Below are 25,174 nucleotides of genomic sequence, written 5' to 3'. Positions count from 1 at the left end.
AGTAAATAAATTTGCAAGTCTGAAACACCGTTTTAGGAAAAGGTAGAAGGCATTTAGTTCACTCTTATGACACATGCCCTCATTTAAACTGTTGCTTGCAACATCTAGCATGAATTTGAATGTGATAGAAGCACATGGATTGAGAGTTTTAGTCACAGTTTGTTATACGTAATGGGAGATCTTGCATGTGAAAAGATTATTGTCACAACTATGCTTCAACTAAAAAAACCTTCCACAGATCTGAATTTTTGATGTCTTCCATGCATATGATATATTGGGTACATATCTATACTAAAAGTTTACAAATTTGCTGGGAAAATTTCTGTACTTGGAAGTGGATTAAAACACTAGCAAAAAGAATAGTATCTGGACCTATGGAGAACAGAATATACAGCCTTACAGAAGTTATGGCCTGTTTGTTTCTCAGGACCTGAGTATGCAAGGGCTGTACTTGGGTACATGCATGTGAATACTTTCCCTTTTAATAGATTTGAACATTTCTGTTCAACTTCCAGTGAAGCTGATGTTAAATAAATATGATCGATAGTTGCATGTAGTGAACAATGCTTTTGATAATCCACTGTTAGCAAATGAAGAAGTGAAATCGTGAAGGATGCAAAGATAAACCTCTAAAACACAAGATCTGACCTAGATATGAGTATGTAAAGTTGTCTCTGTAAAGCTAGGGGGATGTTTTTGAGTTTGTGCTGAAACATAGTTACACCTGGAACAGAGCAGAGTTCCTCTCTGGGTCAGACAGATAGCTCTCCTTCTCTCATGAGTTTTTCCCCCATCCGGCTAACTCACCTGTTTAATCCATGAAGTTGCATACCTGTTCTTAGGCCAGCTCTGGCTTCTCATTGATCTTTGCTTCTCATGCTCTCACTGGGGGAATCTGAATTGTCACTGCCCACAAAACAGAGTTTATAACATCTAAGGGTTCTAGCATGTTTCTGAAGAATTCGGTTTGAAGAAATATTAAATGATGCATAATATATTTTCTTGGGCAATTCAGTTACTATCTAGAAAGAAGAAAACATCAGGGGGGAAAAATAAAGGGGTTATTGAAGCCCACTCTTAGTAGTTGGCTCCCTTTCCCATTGTCAGGGACCTGTTTGCAGTAGAACAGTGCAAGTTTGTCACTCATCCACTAGTATCCTCTCATATTTCATCCCGTGCATGAAGCTAGCTGCTTCTGTCCACCTTCATTGCTGAGGATCATTTGATAATACATTCCTGCATACCAAAACAAAGAGGGTACATTTCCTATTCACACCACACTTGTTTCATTGTGGTGGCAACTTTTTCTCAAGGCAAAGGGAAACCAGCCAGTTACATACCTTCCTGTAATTATTCCAGTGATGTGTTTGCAGAAAGCCAGCCAAAACCAAGGCCTCTAAAAAGCATCTTAGTACAGATCCAGAACACTAAATGAGTGTATGTTCATTAATACTCTAAATGAATATGTTAGAATGAGCCCTTCTGCATTTTATATTAATACCTCTACTATTTTTCTTGCAGTCTATGAATGTGATTAGAAAATTAAGTAATATCTGTGCTGAGCTGAATAATCTGTGCATTTTAATAAGTCCTGGAGCTTTCCTGTTCTCTGTCGGGGCACTCTGCAGAGTACTGGTACATGCAGTCTGTGTGTAGGACACTCAAGGGGGCCGGAGCAGTCTGCAAGAACAGCTCTTGATGGAACAGCCAACAAAGGGCTGCAAAGTACACAGTGCCTTTGGGGGGGGGGGGGGGGGGGGGGAGAGAGAATCTAAATTGCTTTGAATGCTAAAGTACTGAAACTAATACTTGACTTAAAACGTGTGAATGCTTTGCTGAAATCAGCAAGATCATGGAAGTGCCAGAAATTAAGCGCATACTTAAGTGCTTTGGCAGGCTGGTCTTTTATTGAGTTCACTATTCTGATGGAGATGGTGAATGGTTGAATGTGTAACTTGACAGTTCCTCCACTTCCAATGTTTTAAGCTTTTTACAATAAACTCAGAGGTTTAGATGCTGAAAACAATCTAAACAGCATAAGCACTTGTGAAAACTAAAGCTCCAAGGACAAAAATGTTGTATCTGTGAGCAAAAATGTAAGCTCAGCAGTCTTTAGCTAAGAACCAAGAGGAATGGCTGACTACTTCAGTGGAGTAAATGCTTTATTTACCACTGTCTTCAGATGCATGTTGAATCCTGATAGTGCCTGTAAAAAGCAGGCACTTTTATATTGTATTGGCAATAATATCTTCCGTGCTTGACTTCTGGCACTAAAGTCTAAAAAAAATAGGTTGCTGAAGAAAGCATATTAACTTGAATGATTATTTGGTTAATTGATTGAAATTCATCTACATTTAATACCATCCCATTCTTCCAGGAAGCATAAACATAGGACATCTCTACTTGGGTTTAGATGCACCAATTTGGTACAACCTTCCTTCGGGGTGAATAGATATTATAGGCAATGTACTTAGAAGTAAGTTTGTATGCTCTTCAGTTTGAAATGATGATCCCTGTCTTTTTTCCCATGTCCTTTTCTTTTCTTTTCTTTTCTTTTCTTTTCTTTTCTTTTCTTTTCTTTTCTTTTCTTTTCTTTTCTTTTCTTTTCTTTTCTTTTCTTTTTTTCCTTTGTATTCACTACACTATGCATAATCCTTTCTAAATCAAGATCTTATATATAACCACACCATAAAATCTGGGCTTTCTTTTGAAGCATGCACTTTCAGCTTCTTCTACTAACATGGGTATTTTTGGACTCAAATTGCAAACACATATGTGATCTTTTCACTGTGTATTGATCACCTTTTCCTTCATTACTGCTATTCTTCTTACCAAGTCTAAATGAGTAAAAATAACAGGCTCATAAGTCAGCTTCTATCCCTCTAATCACTGGACTCATCAGCTAAAATATGAGGAAGGTCTGGGCAAAAAGTAAAGTATTTTTTCAGTTAATTACAGATGTACTTTCTGTAATTAATAGAAATTATTACTTAAACAACTCTGAGAAAAGGAAGCAAAGACAACTTCTTGGCCATAAATATTAGAGTTCTGCCAATGTATTTAAGGAGGTCAAATGACCTGACAACAGGCCTGAACCCTCATCTGGTAAAATAATAAAGAGGCTTAAGAATTCCTATATAGCCTTCCAATTTAACTGTGCTAAGGGATTTCTTAAAAAGAAATGCAGTATGGGGGGAAAAACAAAGTAGAAATCTAAAAAGAAAACAGTGAAATAATTTTCTTTGTGTCTTCTAAAAGGAACAGCTGTAATATATTACTGCTTATTGTCCTCAACTATATTTCTTCTTGGCATAGATAAGTTTCCGCCCAGCTAATTAAAGAGATTTTCAGTCTTTGGCTTTTCCTTGCTACAGTTCTTATATGATCATGTTTTCTGTCAGTTACTTATGGACAGGGGCATGCTGGGAAGCACTGTCATACTATATAAGCAATTGATTAAAAAAAAGCATCCCATTTAGTTTTGAAAATACCCCTCAAATATACTGGTAGCATTTTGCAGACCTTCACAACAGGCCTGATCTGGTGAAGTCAGTGCAAGTCTTTCCACTGACATCAATGGGCAGTGGATCAGGGCTCATTTATGTGCTGCTTCTAGCTGTACTTTCCCCATTCTTTAATTCTGCTCTGTTTTCCTGCTGAGATTTATTGAACCTGATAGAGATAATTCTTGCCTTTTTTTTTTTTTTTTAAATTCTACACAGGTGGTAAATCTTTTGTTTATAAAGCATCTTCTAGACCAGCAAGTTTTACCAGCTTATTAACAACCCAGTAGAAGGAACTGTATTTGTGCTGAGAGGACACAGATGGATGGAGCAGCTGTGCTGGAGCAGTTTCGGGCAAAGACCACCAAAGCTCAGAGAATTCTAATGTAAAAGCTACCTCGTGACTTCAAAGCTCCAGTTTCAACTCCTGTGTGCAGAAGACTGCTGTGTGCTCTTACACATCTTCAGGGCGCCTACCTCCCCACCACCTTGGACTTAACAGCTACTCTAACACTTACTGTTTGATTTGGTCAATTTATTTTTGCCAAATTGGTCTCCTGAAACAAACTCAAAAAAAATGGAGTGAAAAAGTGTTTTTCTTATAGATTTTTAGTTCATAAGAAATAATTAAATGTGTTATCTTAGTGTAAATGAGTCCATATGTCTTTGTACAAAGTCCATATGTCTTTGTAGAATCAAATTGGCCTGCAGCTGGCCAAAGCTACTCATCCTAATTGTCTGTTCTGGAGTAATTCTGGATTTAAGTTTTGGACTAACAGTTACTTGAAGGGGAGGTTGTTGGTGGTGTTCCTCTGGAAGCCAAATCATTTACAGAACTATGAGAGAGGTGGTGGGGCAAAGAAAGAAGCATGGGGAGCAAGGTTTAGGACAGTTCTTTGCATAGGGTCATTAGACTGGCATCTGCAGTGGGTTAGCCTCCTCTCTTAAACTTGCCAACACCTCAGTAATTCAGCGATCAGAAAAAAAGAGCACCAGGAGTGACAGAGGGAGGTACTGAGAGAGACTTGCTGCTTCTCCCCATGTAACGGTGATAGGACAGTGGTGAGCAAGGGTCAGTATGGGTCATTCGGTCTTCCTGTAAACAACAGCAACCTTTTTCACAGTGAAGTGCATCACATTTTTGTTGCCTCTATAAAAAGAACAAAATATCTCCCCCATCAATTCCCCATCAGAGTACAGTAATGAAACGCCCAGCTGCAGATGCAGCAAAATCCATTCCAGTTCTGCTCAGTTATTGTCTGTTTCATCTTTAGCAGATGGCTGGACGATGATGTCTGCAGTAATAAAAATATGAAAAACAAAAACTGCCAGCTGAATTGGAAAACTGACTAATTTCTATTTTTATAATGTGGTACATGAAGCCATTATTTCTGGAGCCAGTAATGGTCATATTCAGCAAGCGCCATGTGAGAACATTTAGTGATGAGAAGAAGATCTACTGGACTGCTCCATCCCCAGTCTTCTGGAAAGAGAGGGCACCTCACAGCATAACCAGAGCAGGCAGGAAAAATCTGGCCAAAGACAGCCCTGTACTGCTTCCATATGTCACTTAAAAGAACACTGGTAGTTGTAACAGTGGTAGCAGCAAGAGACATTCTTCCTCACTGAGGCAGAATATTTGAGGCTTGCTTCATTACTGCTTGCACAAGGCACACACGTCGCATAGTCAAGCATTGCCTGGCACTACCACTTTTGCAGCGAGACATCTTTGGAGCAATTCCTACTATGGCCATGCCTTTGGAATACCATGGCGTTCAGCTGCACTCTGGGTTTTCCCCTTGCTCCTTGACATATGCTGTTTTTCTTGCTGCGGGACATGGAGACATAATGTCAAATGTAAGCACAATTTTTTACAGTTAAACTGTAAAGCAAAATTGCTCAGCTATAGCCTTTTCTACTAAATGTCCTATGTTCTGGTTTACATAAAAATATGATGAGCTGAAAGCTGCCTAAAAGTTATGAACAGATGATGCTGCATGAATGCTCACTGGATAATGGTCTTGGTTCTGTTTATACGGGATAGATTTCTAAATGACAGACCATTTGGCACTAATTCATATCACTCATATCATTTCCTCCAGGAGAGTGACATTCTGTCACTCTGTTATTGAGGTGCATTGTCTGGAGCGTATTGGCAATTTCTGTGAAATTTCAACTTAGTGAAAATATAGATTAAGGCTCGTGATATTCAGAGCTGTGGGCTAGTAACCCAGTTTTTGAAGTATAGGAAAGGATCCTTCTCAAACTCAGACCCCATGAAGGCATCTTGGCTGTCAGAGATAATCCCATTGTCAATATAGTGACATTCAGAGCATCCAAACAGCTTATCAGTTCTGTTAAACGTACTGTAGCCTTAATGTTAATAGTTATAAAGTGATCCAAAGATTATCCTGAGATTTGGGTGTTTGCTTTTTCTATGAAAGAAGTTCACTGGGTTATGAAAACAGCAGTTCTGTTTGCTTTACGGAAAATGCTTCATTTGCTGCACCTCGTATCTCATATCTAACATTTAGTGTTAATTGTCATTACCTGTTATTAAAGAAAACAACCTCTGGTCTTGTTCCATCTTTCTATTCCAAGTTCCATTCGGCAAGGGGACAGGAATAAATGAAGAACTGTGTTATCTTGTCATGTTGCAGTATGTTAGACTCTTAACATTAGTCATGCACTAATTAATGCTGGTTTATTCCAGATTCTATGGCCTCTAAATTACTGTATTTTTTGAAGGAAGAAAAATGCACAAAGCAATTTATATGTTTTCAATTTTTTTGCTTTAAAAAAATGTATTTTTTTAACCCAAACCTGGGGGGTTGGGTGTAAATGGATTTTTAGTTTGTTTGTTTTTCTGAAACTGTGCATTATTTTTTTTTCATTCATTTGTGTTCAGATATATGTGCCGAGTAAGATTGTCCCCTCACCATCCATCACAATCTGGGAACTATAGTAGCAGCTTTCCTTTTCAGTGAAAGATGGGGATGGCTCAAACCTCTGAAATCTAGGGCATATCAGTCATTCTTTATCTTATTAGCTATCTACAAACCCAAAGCAAAATGTTAATTGCCTACCTTATAACAGGGTGAGAATTGGTCTGTGAGTAAGTGTTTCAGAACTGCCACTGAAAAGCCTGAGGGAAGTGAAAATGTTGGCCTTTTCATTATCTCTAAGAGAAATAAAAATTCTCTGTGTGTGGTTTTGTTCAGTAAGCATTATTTTCAAATCTGAAATTACTTTAGATATTGAAAATGTGCTTGCACCCTTGCTTTACCACAGAGTAGTAAAATTTTAAAATGAAATACTGTCTCTATCTGACTCTAGCAATTTGTCACAGTAGGACTTCCTGAGCTAGATGTGGCATGTACACATTTAACAACAAATTATTCCATTAAATTCTCACACAATGTGCCTGCAGGCCCACAGCTTACTGACTTGTTCAGTGAAGAAGTTCCTGCTGCTGCTTGCTTTCAGCCTGCCACCCACTGGGTCTCATTTGTGGTCTGTAGTTCTTATATTTGAGGAGGTGATGAACAATCCATTCCAATCCACCTTTTATTTGTTTTTCACAATTCTCTAAAGCTTTGTCATATTTCACCCTAGCTGGGTCCTTTCCAGGCGTGAGAGCCCTGTTGACTTGGCTGCTCCATGCATTCGCTACTGTTGCTGCCACCCCGTCTGTACCTCTTCCGGCTCCACTGAAGTTGTTCTTGAGTCTGAGGACATAGGGTTCAGGATGCAGCATGCATTTATGCTGTGGCAAAATTCTGTGCTTTGGTTAATCTCTATTCCAAACCTAATAATTCATAGAATTTTATTTGCTTCTTCAAGTGCTACTAAGCAGTAAGCTGATTTTTTCTTAGTTTTCTCACGTTCTGAACTTTTCTCGGGTGGTAGTGGTCTTCCTAGAGACTCTAATTTTATATATTTTTTCCCCTTCATTTTTGAATAGCCACTTACTTTTGGCTATTTTGAATCTGCCACCTGCTATTTTCTTCTGATGTCTTCTATTATCTTCTTGCATTGGAGAAATCCAATAAAACAGTAGACATCAAAAAATATGTTCCATTTGTTAAATGACCCTTTTGATTTTTTTATTTTATTTTTTTTCCTACTGCATTGCTTCAGAAAGAAGTTAAACTAATATATTCCAAAAATAACTTATGGTCAAAGTGTGAGTAATTTTTAGAAATCTTTTAGTATTTTAAAAAATTCAAAAAGTATTTTTAAAAAATTAATTTCAATAACATTTTTGTGAATCTCATAAAAGTGGCAGGAGATAATAATGGAAGCAAGTCACCTCTATTCTCCTTAGTAGAATCCCTCAGACAGGTATAGGATAGAGTATATGCCAAGGTTTTATCCTGAATTAACAGCTCTGAGGCAAGAAGATTTGTCCATAAGCTTTAAAGGGTTGAATGGGATGCTACTGAGAGAATCCTTCAAATCATAGCTGGGCCTGGCACAGAGCCACTCTAAACATTTGGTTGGACTGATGTTAAAATTTCTAGCTTGCAAGTATTTGAGTTTTAAATCAATAGAAATATTTTATTCATTATTGTGCCTTAATTCTAGTTTTTTTAAAGCCAAAACATTAGACTGCAGGGAGGCAATCTCTTCTGCATGCTTTTAATGCAACCTCAAAACATGTTATATTTTTTAAAATGAAGCTTAATCCTTGATAATTTTCAGTTTTAAATTCCTACTTTTTTTTTTTTTTCTCATGATTAATTACAACAGATTGTATTCATTAGCTAGAATCATTTTCCATAAAGGGAATGGACTAAACTAGCAACCTTTTATGCATTGTAGGATGGAGTTTGCAATGCATTTTCAGCTATGAGACAGTGTACAATCTCTTTCATCCTGACATATTGTAGCAAGGAGACATCCTGGACTGGTGCATGCTTCCAATACTACCTCTGAGGGGAGCCATTTTCCAACAGTTGTGATTAGTGTCATGGAAACCATATATCTTTTTAATCCTTGCATCATTACATGGGCCTGATTCTATTTATGCTTAATTGACGTGAATCAGAAATAGGTTCACAGAAGACCACAGCCCGTTTCAATTGAACACACATGAAATGAGATGAAAACCTTTGCGATACTTCTTTTATTTTCAGTATGGCACACGGAAGAGAAATAGTAAAATGAAACCATACAGAAGAAATAGCATTAGGTTATTTTTCTTTTTAATACCTGTTTGTGTGTGGTTTGGTGAAGTTCATTCAGTAGAGAAGACATTTTCTAATATGCCAAAGCTTTGTCATATATTACTGTATAAATATAGAATATTAATGTTTATTTCCAAATCTGTTTTAATGGTATTTTCTCCATTTATTTGAAATTAAGAACATATTCTGCAATTTGAAATTTCATTTTCAGCTGAAATCCTGAGCGGCAAGAATCATTTTTAAGACCACAACTTCACTTGGAGGTATAGGAGGAGGTGGAGGAAGAGAGATGAAACAACTCAGCAAATAGATGGAAATGGAATAGAATTGTTATCGGTAAGTTATGCCTGGGTTTGGCAAAGAAAGCATCCAATGACTTCATGTATTTTGCATTACTCTCTAGCCCACTGGAGTTTGGTTCACAAGTGTTCTTAGATGCTGAATTGTCCTGATATGTGTCTCCCTGATATGCGCTTAGGAATATGGTTGATTTGTTGATGAGGCCAGCTGGACAAGGACTGAGAAAATGTCATTCTTAATTACAGTGCTCTGAGAAGTCTTAAAAAAACTCTACAAAGAGCGGGCAAATGATGTAGCTCAAGGTTTTACACAAATCCCAAAGTGAGAGATTAGTGAAAGCTTTTCCTGTACTTTGAACTTGCAATATTCCATAGATATTTACTTTAAAGACACACTAAATATGTTTAATTGGTTGTAGCTAAATGTTGGTTATATGAGGAATTTTCAAAAATTCCTAAAAATGGTAATTTCTACTTAATTTCTGTATTTGTTTATATTTTTATTTTACACTTCACAGAAGACAAATGACTGACAAGTTAACTTTGAACAAACTTTGGAGCAAAAGCTCTTCAAATGGTTCTAAAACAAGTCAAAGCAAATTGTCTCAGTTTGGGTGTGTAGCTCCAGCCTGACCAGGCTCAATAACAATGTGACAATGCCATGAGGTGTTTGTTGAAAACCCACTGTCATCTGAAATTAAGAAAAATTTCAGGGTAAGGACAAAAATATGAAGTAGCTGGTGTAGTCGGTTCTGCACCAACAAGTTCTCTTTATTCTCAACAGTGATCTCAGAGCAGACCACAGGTTCTAGATCTGGCCTATTCTGAGACTCTTAACAAAGGTACAAATTGTGGAGTTCTGCAAGGAACAGAGGCATGTATGGATTGGAATTTCGACTGATTAGACTGCAACCACTACTACATCATTTCATGCAGGCTTTCAAAAAAAAAAAAAAAAAAGAATCCCCAAAACCCAATCATATGATAACTTCTGGCTGAACTCCTGTGCAACATGAACTGGAGTCAAAACTTGCTTTAGCTAAGCCAACTCTCCCTTGGCCCCAGCTTTCAAATAATAACAGTTGTTATTTTTGTTTTGTTTTTTTTCCAATTAGATGAACAAAGCTTCTTGGGATGTCTTTAAACCTCCTTCCACTGAATCACTCCAAAGTAATAGTAGATGACTTAGACAAATGATCTGAGTTACTGATTTCATGGATGGAGAGAATGAGTAAGAAGCATACTCTGTCCCTTGGCTGTCATTCACCGCTTTACCATATCTGCACTCACATTCCAGTGAATGCGTTGATTACTGTTCTGGATTCTCCATTTAATAAACTGCATTAAACTCTCCCTGGAAAAAAAGCAAATGAGTGGTCTGGCTTATCTGCTTTTATCTTGGCATAATAAGACATTTTTTCTAATCAGCTGATTTGGAGAGAAGTTTGCCATATTGAAACTGGGGACAAGTTTCACTCGAATTGAACTGCCTCCTGCTTACAACTATACAGCTCTTTGCTGACAGCTCATGCACTCAGAATTTGGGCAAGATTTGCATGGCCCTGAATCAAAATAACATTTACAGTAGTTTTTTGAGTGCTTGAAAGGCATGGCGATGACCTAAGACTAGCATTTAGTCCAAACCTAAAGATCTGTTCCAATATATTCCAGTCAATCCTTACCTTGGGATTTCAGACTAAAGGCAGGGGTTCAAAATGTGCTTTTATTCATGAACTTTGGGTGGGAGACATGCAAAGTTTAGACCAGAATAACTTTCCAGTCTATAGGGATAAACATGCTATTGGGTTCTGGGAGAATCTCAGATAACTGTCTCTATACCCACAAATCCACATTTCCTCACAGCTGCGTGAGACACATCAAAGGGAGAGGCTAAATATCAAGAGACCTTGAAATTTAACCTGTAATAAAATAGATATATATGACAGCATTAAATTCCAGCCAAAACATATTGGCATTTACCAAATTTGGAGAGGAAGACAGTGCACTCCAGATTACAAGTTTTTTTTTTTTTTCTTTTCTTTTTTTCTTTTTTGGAATGATGATTTTACTGTAATTGTAAGTCACATGCCTGCAAAGTGCATAACAAAGCTGTTATTATTCCATTTCTATTATTTTTATAGCATGGAAATTGAGGCTGAGATGCTCTTTCAGTTCTTCAATGTTGGGATAGTTAATGGTTTGGCCCCCAGTTCAGAGTGGGACAGGTGGTATGGATATATTTGGCTCCTACTGAAGGGTGCCCCTGGCAGCTGCTGAAGTGGAAAGCAAACAAATGAAGCTTGAAATGGAGGAATAGCTTAAGCCCAAATTCGTAACCATTATATTTTTGTTTCTTTTCCTTGCTAACTAAAAGATGTATCTTTCCAACTTTTCAAAAGTTGCACGTTTACAAGAAACATATGCATATACCAATTCAATATTCATATACCAAATTGTCACCATCCCAAACCATGAAGCAAAAGGCCACTAACTTTTTAAAGTGTCACCTTACAAAGCACTATTCCTTTTTTGAGAGAACAAAAGGATGGGGGCAAGATCTACAGCAATCTGAACAGACATTCCTTGAGCAAGCCAAATAGTTTTCTATCAAATTGTAAAGATGTAAGCTATCCTGTGCATCATTGTGCTCCATCTACTGGTACATTATTTATTACCTTAGTACAGATATACAAAGGCCTCTCTATTAAACTAGCCTGCCAAAAATGTTACAGATTCCCAGGCATTGTTTCCTCCTCCCTCTTATTCCCTCTGTTCTTTTTTCTTCAATCTCTTCAACTCAATTATCCAAAACAAAGAAGAAATGAAAATAGCAAACAAAAATGGGAGTAGGAAGGCAAGAAAGGGAAAATGCAATAATTGTTAAACCAAAGCCTGAAAAATATGTGGTTTCAATACCTTTATTTTTTTGCAATTTCTCATTGAGATGTCAAAAAATGTAGAGTAAACATGAAGTTTTTGAATTCTTCTTGAAACATACTTGCCATTTTTCACCCAGCACTGCTGCCAACTTTCTGACTGTGTAGTACAAACAGCTTTTCAGCTACTCCTACAATGGCGCATTCAGAAAAAGATGCATGTGCTAATGGCACCTGCACAGCTACTCATTTATGGCAGTAAAGGAGCAAGTGAACATGCCAATCAGATAATATATGCAGGCTGGATAACTATATACCTAACTACCTGCCTGTGTGTGGTACCGTAGCTAACTGAAGGCATTGGGGTGACATGGAGGCAGATATGTTCTCCAAGGTACATCCATTTTGTCCATAGCAGGAAAATAATTTTGCAATAATAATGTATAATCTACTTTATCAGTGTAGGATTAAAAAACAAAACAAAACAACAACAACAACAAAAAACAACAACAAAAAACTGTTATCTTTCTGAAGTGCAGCTTCCAAAAAAAGAAAAAAATACTTAGGACCACTATGTTTCTCAGCATCAAGCATAGCTCATTCTTTTTCTTGTAAAATAAATATCTGAAAAAAAAATCTGAAATCTTTTTATATACACAGTTATCTGTTTGCATTTTAAAAAAAAGTGTATAAAAACTGTGAAAAATGCATACATATATATACAGTTTATCTATATGTGTGCATATATTTGCATGTATGGTAAGTATATTTCCTTAATGCAAACATTACTACAAAGAGAATGTTCATCTCTGATACTGAAGACATTAAGACCTAGGGGATATTGGCTAGACACACTGTTAGAGCTGTGAAATAATTCTTGCCACCAGTTTTTCTAATGAAGACCATCTGCCAATAGCTTCTTTTTTTTTTTTTTTGGTTCCAAAAAAGAATTCAAATTGCTTTTAATCCAGCTGAACTTTTGAGGGATTAGCTATTATGTTCTCATTACTCCTTTCACTGACAAATGACTTTGACTTTCAGGAGCAATTCCATGCTTGAGTCAGTTCACCAAGCAGAATATTCCATTTCTAAAACGAAAATTTAAAAAAAAACAAACAAAAAAAAATTAAACAAACAAACAAAAACCAGAAAAGCCACCAACAACAATAAAAACAAAATTCCAAACCACAAAACAAAGCAAAACAACCCCACCAACCTTCTACCTCACTTATAAGCTCAGCTTTAAATCATCTGATTTTGTTGAATGTATAGATTTTACCTAAAAATGATCAGTTACATAGCACAGGGCTTACAGGTATTATATTTTACCACTTTTTTCACATTCATCAGAAAAAATAACTAGAAGTATCCAAAAAAAATATTTCTAGTGCTTCTAATTGGTTCAGTAATAACTTTTAGGAATTTACTTCATGATTTTTATTTTGCTTGGAGAAAATATAAATAAAAGTAAATTAGCAAATACATATGCAATGCATGGGGGGTGGGGGTGGGGTGGGTGGAAGTGTGTATGCATTGTCATCCAGACTTTCAGGAAATTTAACTTACTCTTTGAATAAGGACTTTTTGGATTCCCCATAACAGTGTTCTTTATGGCAGGTTATACCCTTCTATAGATTCACTGTCAGAAAGGCATTGCAGCATATTATATAAGAAATGCAAAAGAATCAACAGACAGCACATTTGGCTAAATGGTAACTAAACTGCCATGTTCTCAAGTCTGTGTCACTGAAAAAGGCAATATAGGAAGATTTACTCAGAGGTAGAATGCTCCTTCATTCAGTCTGTCTGCACCCATTTTCAGGCAGGTCTAGCTAAATGGTTATTATAGTCCCTTTTGGATTAACATCTAGGAATTTTAGCTGCCAGCACTAGAACATTATTTACAGTCTTACAGTGCATTTCCAACTCATTCAGCACTAAAGAAAATAAAACAGCCTCAATATTTTTGTGTGTATGGCAGTGTTGTCATCTGATGGGCAATGAAACATCCAAAGTCAAAATGAAGTTACTTAAGCTGAAGATTCTTCTACAAGACTAAACATTCAAAATCAATGTTTTGGTTTTGTTACACATTACTGCAATCCCCTGGTAGATTGCTCCTAATAATTATCTCAGTAAAGGCAAAAGGGAGCAAAGAAACCCCACATTTTAATCTACTCTGCAGACCCATAAATCATCTCTGCAATTTTCCAGGGGTGTCTGTGCTGCATTCTGCTTGCTGTGACTTTGGACAGTATCTACTCTATGTTTCTCTGTGGTCTCTGTTCCCTCTTTCCCTCCACTCAGCAACAAGCCAAAAACGGACACGCATTTCTTGTAAGAATCAGAAAACTAAAAGATGCTGTGACAGGCTCAGTAATGGGTACCATTGCCCAGGCCAGCCTCTGTATTTCTGTGGGCTGTGCGCGGGCTGGCACCGAAGGTGGCCGTGTGGAATAACCACTGACAAAGTAGCACTGGGTGCACAGTCATACTAGGTGCAGGCCAAGATGTTGGGTGGTAGGCTCCCACCGGACTGGGTTTCATATGTGACTCTGCTCAGCAGATGAAACTCATCTGGCAACCTTGAACTCAGTATTTCATTGGCAGGGGTGGAGCAGAGTCCTTTAATAGGGGTGAGAATTCAGGGAAGCAAAGAGGGATATATTGCTTTTTTAACAGCAAAGAATACGCTTGCTACAGCTCTGGTGCTTTCCACTCCCATTGTGGGTTAAGAGAGGCTCCAGTTCCTTTAGAGCTCTCCGAGGTGCAGGGCTGGTGTGGGAGCTCCTGTCCTGGCAGGAAGGATACGTGTTGTGCCCACTGAGGTTGCATGTGCCATGGCATTTTTGAACAGTATGTAAGAGCATGGAAATTATCAGGCAAAGTGGTGCCGTCTCTTATGTTATGGGATATACAGTGGCAGACCAGGGAAATTCCTGGGGATCATCCACACTGGTGAGCATATAGAAAAAGAGGTTTCCTGCCTGGGATTTCAGCTAGGGCATGGTGCTGTGTGCAGAAAGAACCGGACACTGTGTGTATTGTCAGAGAATTTGGCCTCGGGGGAGCTAAGAGCAATGCTGTGACAGGCCACTGTAGACACAATGACTTATATTTTCAATCAGGATTAATAATTGTTCAGGCCATCAAACATAAATAGCTGGTGTTTAGACAAATGAATTTTATATCAAGCTTTCGGTCATATGTATTCACGCACTGCCACATCAATTGAAAGCAGGATGAGAGTCATCAAAGGAGCAATAGGTTGTGGGCAGTCTGACCTGATGGGTCCTGGGAAAAGTGTAGGTTTCAGTGCTGAGTACACAAATCAGACAGGCTAAGCCTGCATGGGAAAGGAATGGCCAGAACATATTGCTCATCGGTATGGCATGAAAGGAGTCAGTTTAAAGTTTGTGCACGCACACTCTCAGAGACGTGCACAATCTTCTGTGTTTTGGGTTGACTTGTTTACTGGCTATAGTAGCAACACCATCGCCCAGAGTGGTTGGCCCAGTTGCTGTCACCAAACCAGCACTAACCAGATGCAGATTTTGTTTCTATGGGGTAGATGGATGCAACGGGGACAGAAATCACAGATCTACAAGCCATTGAATAAGGCAATGGAGAGTTCCCTAGCTCCAACAGCCCTCCTCCCTGGCAAGCTGAGCCTCCAGTCTGGAGGTCTGACATTTATTTTTCTTTCCCTGCTCTGACTCACATAGATTCCATCCCTGATTAGGTGGGAAGCACACTGGCTGGCCTGGCATGACACTTGTACAGGTGGCACCTCTTCATGTTGTTCATACTCATGTTGGCTCTAGAAGAGCATCTGGCAAAAGCCATCTAATACCTCGGTAGAGAGAATTGGAGGCAAAATGCAGTTATGAAATATGCTAAAATGTGTATAGTAAATGAGAGATGTGCCTGAGTAAGAATGAAATATCCAGTTCATTCATGCAAATGACCTTAACTCAGAGCCAGGCTTGGAGCCAAAGTTCAATAAAGTTTGAATTCATCTCTGAGCTTGGTGCTCTGAGGACAACATTTTGCTCCTGGTATAGCTTTGGACACTGTAACAGGATGGACTGTCAAAAATGTCCTTGCCAGGAAGCATCACTTCTCAGAGGAATGTTACAGCAGTGTAACTCACAAGTAAAACACTACCTATTGGTCACACTTGAGCAGCCACCAGAGTTGCAAGTACAGCACAAATGTAATGTGGGAATTTGGCCTAAACATGTATATTGCATCTCTGGATTCTAAAAAATACCATTAAATTTTTAAACATTTGAGTACTTCTTTTAATGGATAAAAGTTAGCATTTTTGTTACTCACAGTTCTAAACAAATTACAAATAGCTCTGATGAGATTTTAAAATTCCTGATTTTTAGAGTAGCAAACTCATGAGCAGCATGAGAAGCGGCTTGCCCTCTCCAGACTCTATCCCATTTGGTAAAAAGAGCTCAGGCAGGCTGCCAAGAGTGCAAAAGCTAAACAAGTCACAACTGTAGGCACAACACCTGTGCCTCTGCAGCCCAGGCAAGGCACTGGCATCCCACTTGGAAGGAAAACGGGAGGATAGCATTGCTGACTCACAGAGACAGGTGGAGGAACAAAGCAGTGACTTGGGCTTAACTATGGAATTGACGGTAAAGGAAATTTTTTATTGCCAAGGGATACACTCTGTTTGTGATCAGCTCCACCACCAAATATCTTGTTCTTGGCTAAAAAAAAAATGAATATTTCTCCTTGAGGTTCCATTGATTTATCAGCATATGAGCGAAGTGTTCTTCTGGTATTGGTACAGTTAAGAGAACCATCTTACTGGGCCTGACACAAATGTCACTGCAGTAAACCAGATAGGAAAAATGTTAGTCACTGTAGAGCTCTCACACTGAAATGCATAGCATTTGTTACTGATCTGACTTAAGACTCAGACTAATGGCAAAGAAAAGGCTCCATTTCCCATTACTCCTTAATTCATTTATTTTTTTGAATAAGAAACATTAAAATATAGTTTTGATTCAACATTTTGAGTTAGAAAGCTTTTGTTTCCTTCAAGCTGGAACTTCTCACAATTTTGAAATCTTAGCAAATTTAGGCATAAAATGATGAAAGACAGATCAGCATTGTAAAAAGTTATTACAAAATTATAGAAATGAAATGCTTCAGCTGACCTCAGCTCACACAGTTTTCAGATTTTCAATTTGTGGAAATTATTAAGATTTTTGCCTTTCATCCTGATCTGAGAGGAAAAAAAGTGCTAGCAGCTCAGAACTATCTGTAGTAGCAGAAGGGAGTTTCCCATTCTGCTTCAGTCCCATTTGGTTGCTTTGTGTTTTGAAGTTATTTGCTAAGGGCCACTTATTCCTGTAATCTATAAAGGCCTTCTAATGGAAGCGATGGGGTGAGGCAATGGAAGTTACTATGCAGTTCTTGAGTATGAAGACCAAAGCAGCTCATAATTTGTGTCCCCCCCATTCTTCCCCCCTTTGGCTTCTGATCTGTTTATTCCCCAAACTGGCATTACTCCTTGTACTTTTACATGGGTAGCGACAAGCAAAGCACCTTGCTAATATACAAACCTCCATCACACTCAGAGTACTTAATGAAGGGCTGTTAAACTTCCTGCAGACTAGATTTCAAAACATAAGAATATTTTTAAATGCAATTAAAAGTCTTAATATACTTCCCAAAGCCAATCCAGAATAAAGAACATTCCTCTTTGGCAACTTGCAAATAATGGAGAAATTTCTGACCACAATGTCTCTGAAGCTATCCCCAGAGTCAAACTGGAATTTTTATTGCTGTATTGCCTTTTTAGTCATGCCACTTTTTAGCACTTTTCGTTCTGCAAGTAAAGGCTAAATATATGAGCAAAAGTTTCTGATGCAGTTAGAAGCAGCTTATTCAGCCTGTGTTGTTTATGAACTGTAGGCCACTCCTGTTCTTTCAAACCCCTGCATTACTAAGGCTTCCAGGAAGTTGCTCAGTGCTGTGCCATATATTATCAAGCAACTTTACATGCTGCGGTGAGGCCAGCCATCATTCCTTGCCAGTGAAATTCATCCATCTTCTTGTTTAAGGGCCTCTGTCAGTGACTGCGCAGTCATGTAAGTATAAAGATTGTTCCAAATGAAAGATGTGGCCAGCCAAAGACACATCATAGCTCAGACACCACAAACTTACCTCATCAGCAAACAAATTTCATTAAGACAAGATTCATTTAATAGAAATTGGTTTCCAATGGTGTATAAATGCATCAGTCAGTCAATTTGGACATTCAAATTGGGGTTCAACCAGTGTGTCATTAAAATAGATTTGTCATTCCCCACTTCCAGAGAAGAAAAGTTTTCTGTTGAGATTACCTCACTAAGGACAAGCATAAGCTGTTATAAACACCAGCATAAATATGGTAGGAATCCCCATGGAAGAGCCACTCACAACCACACCACCCTGCACCTGCATCCTGCAGAGGCTCTGAGGTGCCTGTCCTCTGTGCTTATATTCAGATGGGATCGCCAAACCATGTGGGGAAAGCAGAGACAAGAGTGGTGAAAGACTGCTGTCACTAACACGGCAAGTCACGGCCGAGCTAGGAACAGGTGCCAGGTCTACTTTATGTACTGAAAAAGATTTTAAACATAGCTATCTCTTTTAGACCGCAGACGTAGAAATATGAGAAAGCAAAAAGATATGTTTTTGTCTGATTAGTGCCATTGAATCTGCAAACATACACATTTCTGGCTAGAAACAGAAGTAACAACTTCCACCTTCTCCTTCTTCTTGCTCCTCATAAACCCGAATGCTATATCCTGCAAGTGGGTAGTTACAGACAGGAGAAATAAAGGGGCATGAATTTCACATGTTCTCTACATTGAATATTTTGGTCCCAAATTAAAGCCAAGAACATCCATCAATCCAAGTCACCTGATTTCACCTTTATGCTATGAAGTCCCCTTTCAGATTATCAGAATCTAAACACAGTATATAAGACCTGATATCAGAGTAGAAGAAGACAAGAAAACAGCAAGCTCTGCTTTAGGCCCTACTGATCAGTTGAACATTTTGAATGACTCCCAGGTGAGACTGAGTCCCTGAGTTCAAATACATTTAGTTCCTAGAAGTATGCATGGACATTCATAAACACTCCCCAAATGATACCAAGAGAGAAAGCACTTGCAGGGAAGTCTGATCTCACCTCTGTTTCAAAATTACATAAGAATACTGTTACCTCTTGAGTTTAGATGGTAAATTATTAAACAGTAAAACCAATCTGATGTCTCTCTGACCAAGACTAGCACCTCAGTGTGGTTCAAGAGGATTTTTGCCTGTGTGTTTGCACATCATAAATGCCACGTATTTGTGTGTACTTGTACATTAGTACACAGACACGTATATGCATGCACACACAAATGTGTGTATACATACAAGGAAAAATGAAAGATGCATGCAGAGTACCAAAAAAATTCTGCATTTCTGGTAAGAAAGAAAAGAGGAAAAACAACATTACAAAAGAAAACAAACTGCTTTCACGCCTGTCTAAAAAAAAAAAAATATATACATATATATGTATTCCTGGCAATGAGAGTCAGAAAAGTGTCACCACACATGTTTTTTATATACAAGTGTCATAAGGCAATGTCAGGCATATTGCAGTCATCAGAGTTTTCACTGTGGAGCCATGCACACACATACTCTGCACAGAGCCAGAAAGGTATGTCACAATGTCAATTGATACTGTTATTACAATCACCACAAGCCCTGACTTGGAAGCACTCTGCGCTGAGGCAGCCCCAGAAGGTTGAAGGGACAAACTACAGCTTAGAGAGCTGTGTTTTGGTACTCAGAGCACCCTGTTGCTTGGTGTTGGGATGTGAATCAGTCTACATCATATGAAGAGGTGGCTTTGCTTTCTTACTGTCTCAGCACTCTGAGGGGAATGGTAAGGAAAGAGGGAGTCACAACCTCTGTCTCCCCCTCTTTGCAGATGCAGGAGGCAGAGCAGTTATTCTGCAAACCCTGCCATCTGCATCAATGCAGGTGAGGACCAACTCAAAAAGCAAGGTATAAACAAGGGAATTCCCTTCCCTTTTTGTGTATGTTTACATACCTTGTGTTTTACCCTTCCTAAGTCCAATTTCTATTAGTTCATATTTGTTTCTTATTTTGGTCTGAAACTATTTGTCTAAGCATTTGAGATTTTGATAAATATTTTTCATTAGGTGTTACTTCTGGCTGTTTATTGATTCTGTTGTATTCTTGAGGTTCGTTTATTAACAAACTAGCCTCAGGCTAATTTCATATAGAAAAAATACCTACTGTTCTTATCCAGTATGAGTATCCGCAGAGCTCCCTCTGTCATCCTTACCTCCATGAAACAAACCCATGTCCAGTTTGATGTAGCAATCACCATTTTGTCTAGTGGATCATTCTACTAAGGGGATAAATCTGGTGCCTTGGCAGTAAGTTAAAGCATGGTTTGGCAAATACATGTAGGCTTTGATGCTGTGAGTTGTCCTTTCCAAGCAAGAGTTTCTGGGTGGTATTTTAAAGTTATACTGTCTGCTGCTGTTTTCCTGGATATGATAACACTGCAATGTGTCTGTTTTGAAGAGGCCATGCTTTATGAATGCTGCACATTTACTGATCTCTTCTTATGACCTTTCTTTTTCCCCAGAAGTGGAAATGACAACAAATGAGCTCACATTGCAAGGGCTCAAGTGCCTCAAGGTGTCTTGGAGCACAGCCAGGCCAGGGAGCATGGGCTGAACCCGCAGTACGGAACAGCTGACCCTGGGCCTCACTGATAACTGACCCCTGGCCTTTGGCTCGCTTACTGTTGAGGTCCAGAAAAGGACATTTCCACCCTTTCAGCTGAGTCAGGTGTGAAACTGCATTATTTGCTGCTTTTTGAGGAAAACGCTTTTGCACTAGAGGTAGGCACTCCCCCAGCACGCCCCATCCACAGACACTCAGCTGACCGCTCCCTGAGGGCACCAGGCAGGGTTTCAGTCAAGCCCAGCTCACTGTGGGCACCTGGCTTTGGGAGGAGCGTGGAGGGGGAAGGTGAGGCACCCTGCGGCCATCCTCCCCCTCCAGGCACCTGAGGCCCCCCCCAGGCATTTGGCCTCCCTCTCTCCAGCACTGCTTGGTGCTCAATGGCGTGATGCAGCCCCTGGTGTGGCTGAGGAGGAGGAGGTTCCATGAGCCTGAAGTATAGATAGGAAGGCCACACTGGTTCTGTGTGTTGGCATGTGCTGAAATGGAGGGATGATTGAAACAGCACCTTCACCAACATTCAGACTTGCTGCACTTGCCTGTACAGCTGTAGGCTTTAGGAAACCCCACTTTTTCCAGTACAATTTCCACCTGCAGTATGGCAAAGTTGGTCAGCTAGTCCTCAGATACCAAACACTGCAATAATATTTTTCTTTAAGTGCTGCCTGTGTCTATATTCAGTCTTCTGGACAGAGAGACAAGATAGCATCACCCTCCAAACAAGTCATTATACTCTTTGGTGCATTTGATCTCTGTCAACAAATGTCTGCCCTCATTCCTTCACTGAGGTGAGGCAGCAGCAGCTCAGGCAGGGGAGGCTGGCTGCCTGGACTTCTGGCACAATACTGGGTTTCCAACTTCAGCAGTTAACAATGGCAGAAATTTTGTTTCAGAAATGGATGGTCAATGAAAACTATGGTTTGCACAGCAGCTGCAGTCATGAATCTCAAATCAAACAAAGAGAAGGAGAGATAAGGTATTCGCACGAAACATTCAAGGAGTCAAAATGGCATTTTCAAATTTTTAAAAAATCATTCTTAATCTTTTTCAGCCTAAATCTTCAGATTTAGCTTTAAAAACCACATTGGATATATTCATCATTCAACAGCAAGACATAATTTTTCATTAAATCAACAAAGAAAAAAAAGTATTAGTTTAGTAATATAGAAGCAAAGAAACTATCTTCTGGTCAGTTCAAATATGGCATTAAATAAGATGGGATATCTTTATGTTATGAGCCTGTTAAAGGTGTGATTCAACCTCACTTTAGTAGCATGTTGTTAATCTGTGTTTACATTTTAAAAAAAAGCACAAAGCAACATTATTTTCAAAGACTAGATGTTTTGTCCCTTTCTGGACTAAGTTTGTGCTTACATCTTGTGTAATGGGGTCTTGTGAGTTTAATTTTCACATGCTATTTTTAAATGTACATACAGCTACAGTTATAAAAGTGGGGAAAAAATAAAAATTTCAATGCAAAACTTAGCATAGTTCCAGCAAGGTTTATATAAGAGACCAAATCATGCCAGGATACAGCAACTGGAATCTTCAAGGAACTCTGGGGAAGTTCTTTACCCCATTTCTGCTGCCACCACTGATGAACAACTCGGTTTTCCTTTACAAAGTTCATTCCTTACTCTGCCAAAAGAGTGTTGGCAAGCATATTTTACATGAAGCAGTCTGTAATTAAACACTTGTAGATGGCTGAACTCAGTGAGTTATGAATGCTCTGGGACATATAAACAGTCCTACAACAAGAATTGCTTCCATAATTTGAGTCAACAAAGTGAATGAGTTCTAAGCACAATTTAATAAAAAATGTAAGACAACATAGCAACACTTCTTTCTCACTAACATGGTGCTACGAGAGTACTGTAGTTACACTGTATCTTTAAAAAGCCGAGGAAATCAGCAAAGAAAGGAACATTTTCTGTGTTATATTCAGGAGAAAAGAGTTGATGCACCCTAAACACAGCTCAGGCAAGAGAACAGACATGAAACTTGTAGAAAATGCCTATAATTCTTCTGGAAGCAGGACGTGAATATTTTTTTTTTTTCCCAAAAAATAATCCAATCCCTCATTTCTCATCCCTTTCCCACTCTTTAGTTGTGCAAGTGTTGGAACAACTTGTATCAGCAGGCTTAGGCTAAGGTTGACCAGCTGCTAACTTTTCAGTTGTAATTTTGTCTTGTGCACCATGGAAGCTTTACTGCAACAGATGAAAGATGTAGGGAAATGCCTGAGAAGCGGAGTGAAGCATTTCTGGGTTCAGTGCCTTGTTTGTATGGATAGATTGCTTTTTTGGTACAACACTATCTTCGCATTGTGAAGATCTATCTATAGTAGTGCTGGACCAGGTCATCCTGGTCAATTTTTAGCATATACAGCAATGTGCTGCATTGCACAAGTGCAAGTTTCCCATACTGGTCCCCATTTCCAAGTGGCTTTCCATCAGCTCAAATTCTAATGGAATATTTACTGTTGTCCATAGGTATAAATGTAAATATAATGCACCTGAATTGCCACTGCCTTGGAAAGTAACATGACCCCAGCATACAACAGCTCATGTGGGAACACACTTTAAACAGGTTGGGAAATGTTGAATATTTGGTTTTGATTGAAAAAAAAATATTTTGACATTTCAGATTTTTTTTCTGAACATGTTGGTCTTTGAAAATGCCAATTTGGGATGAAAATAGTTTTTAAAGCCTCTTTCCCTAGGAAGGAGATTTCATCTGTCAACTAGTTGTACCATCCAAAACTAGTCAAGAGCAGGAATAAGTAGAAAACACGTCCTAAATAGGTACCTCTCTGTCTCTTGTTGAGCCCAAGAAGTTTAACTCAAATGGAATCATTTGGATTGGGCTGCTTGCCTTTTTTTTAATGGCCTAATTTTGTAGCAGTAGCCAGGACTATAATAACAACCAAAACAAAGAAAAACATGGAATTGGACTTAGAATTAGTACATTCTGTCTGCTTATGAGGGAGAAATCCAACTCAAACTCTTGCTCCTAAACACTTGCTCAAATTTTAGGAGGTTTGACTGGGGATTCACAACTTCTAACTCAAGTTTCTCTCTGTTGCTCATCAGATACAGTCATGACAAGTGATCTATAGGCTTTGATAGCTCTTGAACAGGTTCTACACCACCTTGAAGTTACTCAGTTACAAAGAAAGTGTTTTTAAGCCAAATTCTTTGTCCTTGTAATTTTGGGACCACCAGGGCTTCTGAACAAGCCTTTGTAGCTAAGCCCGGCAGGTGATGCTGCTGTGATGTCTGAGTTTCCTTCAGTAGGAGTGATCACTAATAGTCATTTAGTCAGGAGGAAACTTGCTCGTCCTTTCAACCCAGTGGCAGCAGGCTCCACTGAGTGTCTCCCTCCCTCCGTAGCTCTCTTCCTCTATCATATTCCTAATGCCTGGGCCTGTACAGTGTCCTGCATGGGTTTTGCTGTCAGCAGCTCTGTTCAGTAGCTGCAGCAGAGGACTTCTTCCCCAGACGTATACAGACATTTACATTCCCTGATTCTTAATACACTGAACAGCAGCCAGAAGAATAAAGGTGTGTGACTCACCATCCTGGCTGATCTTTACTTACCTTAAAGAAAATTTTTCTGCCTATTAAATAAAAAGAGAGAGAATATGAAGGACAACAAACAAAATAGAATAGGCATGACACAACCGTGTGAAAGGAAAGGAAATGTGAAAGGAAATTTGCTAATAATCATTGCTTCCTTTCTAAAGGCACTTGGACACATCTAGCTTTAAAACTTCCCACTGCTGCAGTTGAGGGTGTTAGGCTACTGTCCTACTTGGCAAGGGGCCCACTCCCACACCTCCCTCTCACTCCTTCAGGGTCTTTTTCTTGGTAGTTTTGTAGTTACCTCTGTTGGTGTTACATTGATCCCTTCACCTCTATCCTTCTCTGTTTTGCCTATCTGCTTTCTTCTTCCACTTGAAAAGCTAAGTATCTTTGAATAAGGCTTTCTTGTTTTACAGTAGTGTTGGTGTTTGGACTGGGGAAATACTTTAGGCATGAGATTATTGCCAACAATCCTTATTTCTGAAAGAAAAGTAGGATGTTTCTTGGCAACACCATCTGTGAGAAATGGGATACTCCCAAACTTTTGGGAAAAATCCCTACTGCCAGCTCCCACACATCACATTATTTTTCCCTCTGTATTGTGTTGTCTCTTAAAACAATAACTTAATGTGAAGACGTAGAAACCAACAGAGTCAACTTCAAAATCTACTCACGTACTCATCATCCTCAGTGTGAGGACCACAGCGCTGCCATGGCGCCAGAAAGCTGGGAGCACACATGTAGGTCCCTGGTACAGGCCCCTACATGTGTCCAGGCATCACATGTGTATGTAATAGCCTGGTATTGCTGGAGTATTCCCATCTGTGTAAAGCTGTAGGAAAAGGGTTTGTTAAGCGTGGGAAGAGCTGCACTTCAGACAACAAGTCTCAGTCAGGACTGAGACTGTTCATGATTCAGAGCAAAAGGCAGGACGACAAT

The 25,174-nt window shown here is 39.0% G+C and overlaps 2 long non-coding RNA genes across 5 annotated transcripts in view; one reads left to right on the top strand and one right to left on the bottom strand.

Moving 5' to 3' along the window:
• Nucleotides 1-25,174, bottom strand: part of LOC121070568 — a 240,625-nt gene that overhangs the window by 63,497 nt on the left and 151,954 nt on the right. The window lies entirely within an intron of this gene.
• Nucleotides 1,625-10,356, top strand: LOC121070567. 2 transcript variants are annotated; one of them, XR_005820136.1, is made up of 5 exons: nucleotides 1,625-1,635; nucleotides 4,511-4,514; nucleotides 8,568-8,697; nucleotides 8,904-9,028; nucleotides 10,107-10,356. It is a non-coding gene; the product is annotated as an uncharacterized LOC121070567 (long non-coding RNA). The 2 variants fall into 2 exon arrangements; XR_005820135.1 differs by having other exon boundaries at nucleotides 8,560-8,697.

Source organism: Cygnus olor, chromosome 5, assembly GCF_009769625.2.
Source record: "Cygnus olor isolate bCygOlo1 chromosome 5, bCygOlo1.pri.v2, whole genome shotgun sequence".
Lineage (NCBI taxonomy): Eukaryota > Metazoa > Chordata > Aves > Anseriformes > Anatidae > Cygnus > Cygnus olor.
This window is presented reverse-complemented; position numbering and strand designations above follow the sequence as displayed.